The sequence below is a fragment of the Scyliorhinus torazame genome, chromosome 25 (genome assembly GCF_047496885.1).
Source record: "Scyliorhinus torazame isolate Kashiwa2021f chromosome 25, sScyTor2.1, whole genome shotgun sequence".
NCBI classification, from domain to species: Eukaryota; Metazoa; Chordata; class Chondrichthyes; order Carcharhiniformes; family Scyliorhinidae; genus Scyliorhinus; species Scyliorhinus torazame.
Genome location: NC_092731.1, coordinates 42,539,306 through 42,546,725, shown reverse-complemented (window position 1 = coordinate 42,546,725; position 7,420 = coordinate 42,539,306).

Genomic DNA, 7,420 nt, shown 5'->3' with positions numbered 1-7,420 from the left:
TGTGTGTGGACGATAGAAAGCTTAATGCATTTACAAGGACGGACTCTTATCCTATCCCACACTTGGAGGATTGCATTGAGAAAGTGGGACGATCAGCTTTTATTTCCAAACTGGATTTACTTAAAGGTTACTGGCAGGTACCTTTATCCGAAAGGGCGAAGGAGATTTCAGATTTTGTGATTCCAGATGGTACATACCAATTCAAAGTTATGCCATTTGGCATGAAAAACGCCCCAGCCACATTTCGACGGTTAACTAACACAGTCATTTCAGGATTACCCAATTGTGCGGTATCATAGAATCATAAAAAATACAGTGCAGAAGGAGGTCATTCTGCCCATCAAGTCCGCACCAGCTCTTGGAAAGAGCACCCTACCCAAGGTCCACACCTCCATCCTATCCCCATAACACAGTAGGCCCACCCAACACTAAGGGCAATTTTAGCATGGCCAATCCACCTAACCTGCACATCTTTGGACTGTGGGAGGAAACCGGAGCACCCGGAGGAAACCCACGCGCACACAGGGAGGATGTGCAGACTCCGCACAGACAGTGACCCAAGCCTGAATCGAACCTGGGACCCTGGAGCTGTGAGGCAATTGTGCTATCCACAATGCTACTGTGCTGCCCCGGTATACATCGACGATCTGGTAATTTTCACCCAGACATGGACAGAACATTTAAAGCATCTGATGGAGTTATTCGATTGACTTCAGGAGGCTGGTTTGGTGGTAAACCTAGTCAAAAGAACAAACAAAGAACAAAGAACAAAGAAATGTACAGCACAGGAACAGGCCCTTCGGCCCTCCAAGCCCGTGCCGACCATACTGCCCGACTAAACTACAATCTTCTACACTTCCTGGGTCCGTATCCTTCTATTCCCATCCTATTCATATATTTGTCAAGATGCCCCTTAAATGTCCCTATCGTCCCTGCCTCCACTACCTCCTCCGGTAGTGAGTTCCAGGCACCCACTACCCTCTGCGTAAAAAACTTGCCTCGTACATCTACTCTAAACTTTGCCCCTCTCACCTTAAACCTATGCCCCCTAGTAATTGACCCCTCTACCCTGGGGAAAAGCCTCTGACTATCCACTCTGTCTATGCCCCTCATAATTTTGTATACCTCTATCAGGTCGCCCCTCAACCTCCTTCGTTCCAGTGAGAACAAACCGAGTTTATTCAATCGCTCCTCATAGCTTATGCCCTCCATACCAGGCAACATTCTGGTAAATCTCTTCTGCACCCTCTCTAAAGCCTCCACATCCTTCTGGTAGTGTGGCGACCAGAATTGAACACTATACTCCAAGTGTGGCCTAACTAAGGTTCTATACAGCTGCAACATGACTTGCCAATTCTTATACTCAATGCCCCGGCCAATGAAGGCAAGCATGCCGTATGCCTTCTTGACTACCTTCTCCACCTGTGTAGCCCCTTTCAGTGATCTGTGGACCTGTACTCCTAGATCTCTTTGACTTTCAATACTCTTGAGGGTTCTACCATTCACTGTATATTCCCTACCTGCATTAGCCCTTCCAAAATGCATTACCTCACATTTGTCCAGGTTAAACTCCATCTGCCATCTCTCCGCCCAAGTCTCCAGACAATCTAAATCCTGCTGTATCCTCAGACAGTCCTCATCGCTATCCGCAATTCCACCAACCTTTGTGTCGTCTGCAAACTTACTAATCAGACCAGTTACATTTTCCTCCAAATCATTTATATATACTACAAAGAGCAAAGGTCCCAGCACTGATCCCTGTGGAACACCACTGGTCACAGCCCTCCAATTAGAAAAGCATCCCTCCATTGCTACCCTCTGCCTTCTATGGCCTAGCCAGTTCTGTATCCACCTTGCCAGTTCACCCCTGATCCCGTGTGACTTCACCTTTTGTACTAGTCTACCATGAGGGACCTTGTCAAAGGCCTTACTGAAGTCCATATAGACAACATCTACTGCCCTACCTGCATCAATCATCTTAGTGACCTCCTCGAAAAACTCGATCAAGTTAGTGAGACACGACCTCCCCTTCACAAAACCGTGCTGCCTCTCACTAATACGTCCATTTGCTTCCAAATGGGAGTAGATCCTGTCTCGAAGAATTCTCTCCAGTAATTTCCCTACCACTGAAGTAAGGCTCACCGGCCTGTAGTTCCCGGGATTATCCCTGCCACCCTTCTTAAACAGAGGAACAACATTGGCTATTCTCCAGTCCTCCGGGACATCCCCTGAAGACAGCGAGGATCCAAAGATTTCTGTCAAGGCCTCAGCAATTTCCTCTCCAGCCTCCTTCAGTATTCTGGGGTAGATCCCATCCGGCCCTGGGGACTTATCTACCTTAATATTTTTTAAGACACCCAACACCTCGTCTTTTTGGATCACAATGTGACCCAGGCTATCTACACCCCCTTCTCCAGACTCAACATCTACCAATTCCTTCTCTTTGGTGAATACTGATGCAAAGTATTCATTTAGTACCTCGCCCATTTCCTCTGGCTCCACACATAGATTCCCTTGCCTATCCTTCAGTGATTTTGGAAAAGTGATTTTGGAAAAGCCCAAGTGAGTTTCAACATGCAGGTCGAATGGTCCCATGGGATGTGAAAACAGGAGTTATTGGGGAGTTTCCAATACCCTTGACAAGAAGGTAAATAATGCGATTTCATGGCAAGAGTGGATTCTACTGGAAGTTTGTGCCAAATATTATCAATGTGGTTGCTCCACTGACGGACTTGCTGAAGAAACGTCGCTAATTTAAGCGGACAGCAGAGTTTCAACAGGCATTTGACTGCATAAAGGCTGTGTGATAACCAATGCTCCTGTGTTGGAGAATTACAAGGAACTCTGTGGTCAGATTAAACTAAAGAATCTGACTTTAACGAGAAATGCTGAGGCATAGCGAAATGGATGGATCGTGCAGAGACCTTCTTGTTCAAAGAGACTGTCAATGAAGAAAGATTCCAGCTGGAGGAAGAAGAACTAAAAGGGGCAGTGTTATTATAAATGTTTGCGTGTTTTATTTTGTTAAAAAAAACGTATATTCACTGCCCATATTTCTTAAAGGATTGTGAAAAGGTGAAAAAAGAAATCATCTTGTTGATGGTTTATTTTTTTTTCTTGGCGGGCGGTATAATGTCAAGTACCTTTAAGAAATGGATGTCTATCGAATAGCTGTAGTGGGTGTACCTTTTAAGAAATGTTTTTTTGCCAGATAGCTGCAGTGATGTAAGAGAGTGGGTGGAGCTGGGCTCTCTGTCTTTCACTTTCGCTTTGAGAAGGCAACTACAGGGTGTGTTTAGTTTCTTTTTGAGAGCTGGATAGATGCAGGCAAGGCAAACAGTTGTATGATAACCAGCTCTCTGCATTCTAAAGAATGTTCCCAAATCACTTGAGGATTTCAAAGTGCTAACTGCTCTCAGTAGTGAATTTAAACATGATCTCTGTGTTAAAAAGAGTATTTTGTCTTATGGATGTTGCAAGGGAAGATTAAGGGTTTCTTATAGAGTACTGTATTCTTTGGGGGGAGTATTTTAGTTGATGGTTCCTAAGATGTTTATTTTTTGTGTTTAAAAATGTCAATGGAATTCATAGAATAAACATTGTTTTCTGTTTAAGAAAATACTTTTAGCTCTCTGTTGCACATACACCTGTAGAGTGGGCCCTTGTGCTCCCCATAACCACAATCTATTAGACGTTATGTGTCAGGTGAATTCCATGATACACATTGGGGTTCTCTAAACTTGGTCCATAACAATAATGCCCCTCGTTATCCAGGATTCCCTACACTTGCCACCCTTACCTTTCTTCCTCACAGTAAATGCCGGTCCTGAATTCTAATTCAACTACACTTGAAAGCCTCCCACATGCTGGATGTCGATTTTCTCTCAAACAGGCTCGCCCAGATCCTGCCTAATGCTGTTGTAATTAATCTTTCCCCAGTCTAACACCTTCACCTGAGGACTAATCTTGTCCTTTTCCATAAGCAGCTTAAAACTTACAGAATTATGGTCACTTTTCCCGAAATAATCTCCTGCTGAAACTTCGATCACCTGGCCGGGCTCATTTCCCAGCACCAGGTCTGATATGGCCCCGTCCCAAGTCGGGCTGTTTACATATTGTTTCAAGAAACCCTCCTCGACGCTCCTTACAAATTCTGTTCCATCCATGCCTCTAGCAGTAAGTGTGTCCCAGTCAATATAGGGAAAGTTAAAATACCCTACCACGACAACCTTCTTCCTCGTGTTCATGCGTCTTTCTAATATCTGTCAGCATATCTGCTCATCTATCTCCCGCTGGCTGTTGGCGGTCTGTAGTAAACCCCAACATTGTGACACCACACCTCGTTTCCTGAGCTCCACCCAGATTGCCTCGCATCCTGAACCCTCCAAGTGTCCTCCCTCAGCATAGCTGTGATATTCTCCTTAACCAATAATGCAACTCCCCACCCCTTTTGCACCCCCCTCTATCCTGCCTGAAGCATGTAAATCCTGGAATGTTTAGTTGCCAATTCTGTCCCTCTTTCAACCAAGTATCTATAATTGCAGCAACATCATAATTCCACGTACTCTTAAGTTCATCTGTCTTACCTGAAATATTCCTCGCATTGAAACGAATAAACCTCAGCCCACCAGCCCTGCTGTGTTGACCAACCATTCCCTGCCTGCTCCTCCTCTTAATCTAACTTGCCTTAGTCTGTAGCTCTCCCTCAGTTATTTCTCCCGCTGTCCTACTGCTCTGGTTCCCACCCCCTACTATACGAGGCAGTTCAATCTGTTTTGCTGCCTTCCACTTAAATCCTGACTAGTGTCTGTCCCCTCTTTACTACCCTCCAACTTTCTGCATTGGTTCCTATCACCCTGCCACATTCGTTTAAACCCTCCCCAACAGCGCTAGCAAACAACGCCCCCCCACCCCCAGGATATTAGTTCCAGTCCTGCCCAAGTGCAGACCTTCTGATTTTTAATGGTCCTGCCTCTCCCAAAACCGGTTCCATTGTCCCAACAATCTGAATTCCCTACCTGTTGCACTGTAGCCACCTAAAATGGGTGCTTCCCGATTAAATTGGTCAAACCCCGATCCAAAATGGTGAACGGCAGAGGCTGATGGGAAAATCAGCCAACCGGACTCAAACAAACGGCTGCAGGTAAAACAGTGTATTCGCCTCTGGGGGAATCCAGACAGATCGAAACCTGCAGCCATTAACCCCACAACAATCCAGACATCTGCAGAGTAAACAGCCATCCCCGGGAACAATTGCTACACCTTAGCAACATAAAGCTACTCCAGACCTCTTGGCGCCAGGAGAGGCTAACACAAAGAAAGGGGGGCGACCACCCCCCCCGATCAAGGAATCGCCCCATTATTGGAGCATATCGAACCAAGTGATTGGGACCAAGTCCAATCACTTGGAACCAGGGTCAAGGTCCGCCCCGAGAGGCGGGAAGCCCCTGGGAACTATAAGAGTAAGGGGCCAAGTTCAGATTGACCCTTCTCTTCTCTTCCTGCGCGCAACCTTCGCAAGAAACAAGTAAGTTTGACTCCAGCGATCGCTACCAGATAGAGACTCCTAGCCATCAACCTGTATCAGCCTTTGAATCCCGCAGGCTCAGACCAATTCGAAAGACCATTCGTTTCCCTGACCTGGTGGGCCATCCCCAAAGTTAGGTATTGGCCTTTAGTGGTAGGTGTTAGTCTAGAAGTAGGATTATTGTATAAGTATTTATTGCTGTATATAATAAATAATCGTTGTTTTAACTCTTACTAAGCGGTGTGCTGCATTATTAATCATAACTTGAGCTTGAACCACGTGGCGGTATCAGAAAGATACCTGGCGATGCGTGAGCAAAGGTGACAGAATTAGAGCTAAGAAAACTAAGGCTAATAAGAGCAACATTTTGGCGACATCCTGACGGGACCCGATCTAGAAGTGGATAACCACTCCTGGAGAACCCAAGAAATTTGAATTAGAATCCAATTGGGAACAAAAAACCACAAGTGTTCAAGCAGTTCTGATTAATAAGTCATAATTCAGATGTGTGTGTAGGCATGCGTAACTAACAGGGCTATAAGGTAAAACTGATAGATTTTGTTGTGTCAAAACTGTCGGAAGTCTGTATTTTTGGAAATTAGCGCAAGCCGTACCCGCATCTACGACACCACCTTAGCCCCCTGTTCCAAATTTAAACGAAGCAAGCGGATAGGAGAGATGGCCATGCAGGCAATGCAACGCCTCATGAATCCCGAGGAATTTGCGGTCTCAGCGATCAGCAGCAGTAGAGTGGGACAGTGTCCCATTTGGGAGGAGGAAATGCGGAAATAACTCAAGGGCAAAGGATGGCCCATGTGGGATGATTTCTGCAATAATGACGACTCAGGTCCCGGAAGTATAGGGCATACTTGGTGGGAGAACCTGAGTGAGATCCACAAAAAGAGTTGAGCAAAAGCGCGCAAGCCGATGGCAATTGTGTCCTGCCTGGCACAATTGCGAGGCACGGAGGAGGTCGTCAAGACCCTCCGCAAAGATGTGGAGGGCATACACCATATGAGTAAAGTCGATGTATGCGAGGTGGAGAAAGAAAATTTAGAGTTAAGAAGGAAATTAGCAGCAAAGGACGAAGAGGTGGCTGACGCCAAACGGGGTCACCAGTCTTGTCTGGCGCATTTGAGTAGTTTCCAGTCCCAGTATGAAAAGGCTTACCAGGACACGCAGCGTGCAGTCCTGGTAAAGAAAGAAACAGAGAAACAGGTGGAGACACTACAGAAGCAATGTAGTGATCTCAAGGCAGCCTTGAGAGCGCTCCACGCTGCAACCACGGAACAAAGGCAGAGCACCATAGACCATGCGAAGTGCCGAAAGCAAATTGCAGACCTGCAATCACTGCTTTCTGTCCAGAAGGGATTTCAAGAAACCTTTGGGGAAAAATTAGACCAGGAAGACGGCCCTGATTGGGAAGAATTACAGGAAACTGCACAGAGATATGTTCAGGGAACATGTGCGCCGGGAAAGCCCCAAAGGAGGAAAGCACCCCCACCCCCCACACAGCAGGTAGTTCAGGCTCCCATGAACCCTGTAACAACCCACCGCACAGCCACATCGGACGAGGTGGAATTCCTATATTCCACCCCCCTCACAGTAACCCAATTACGGGACGCGTGTGCAAAAATCACACTGTTCCTCCCCGCTTCAGACCCACACCATTTCTTTGCCACCGTCAAACATCAGGCGACCATATACGGCCTGGATGAGAGAGAGCATGTAAAGCTCATGGTTCTAAGCCTAGACCAATCGGTAGCAGCAGCCCTTCCCGACCCACAGAATGTAGGAGGAGGCACCCTTGCAGAAATGCATACCGCGATCCTGGATGCGATTGGGTATATCGTGGGTGACCCCGTAGATGGCCTCAATAAGTGGAGGCAGACG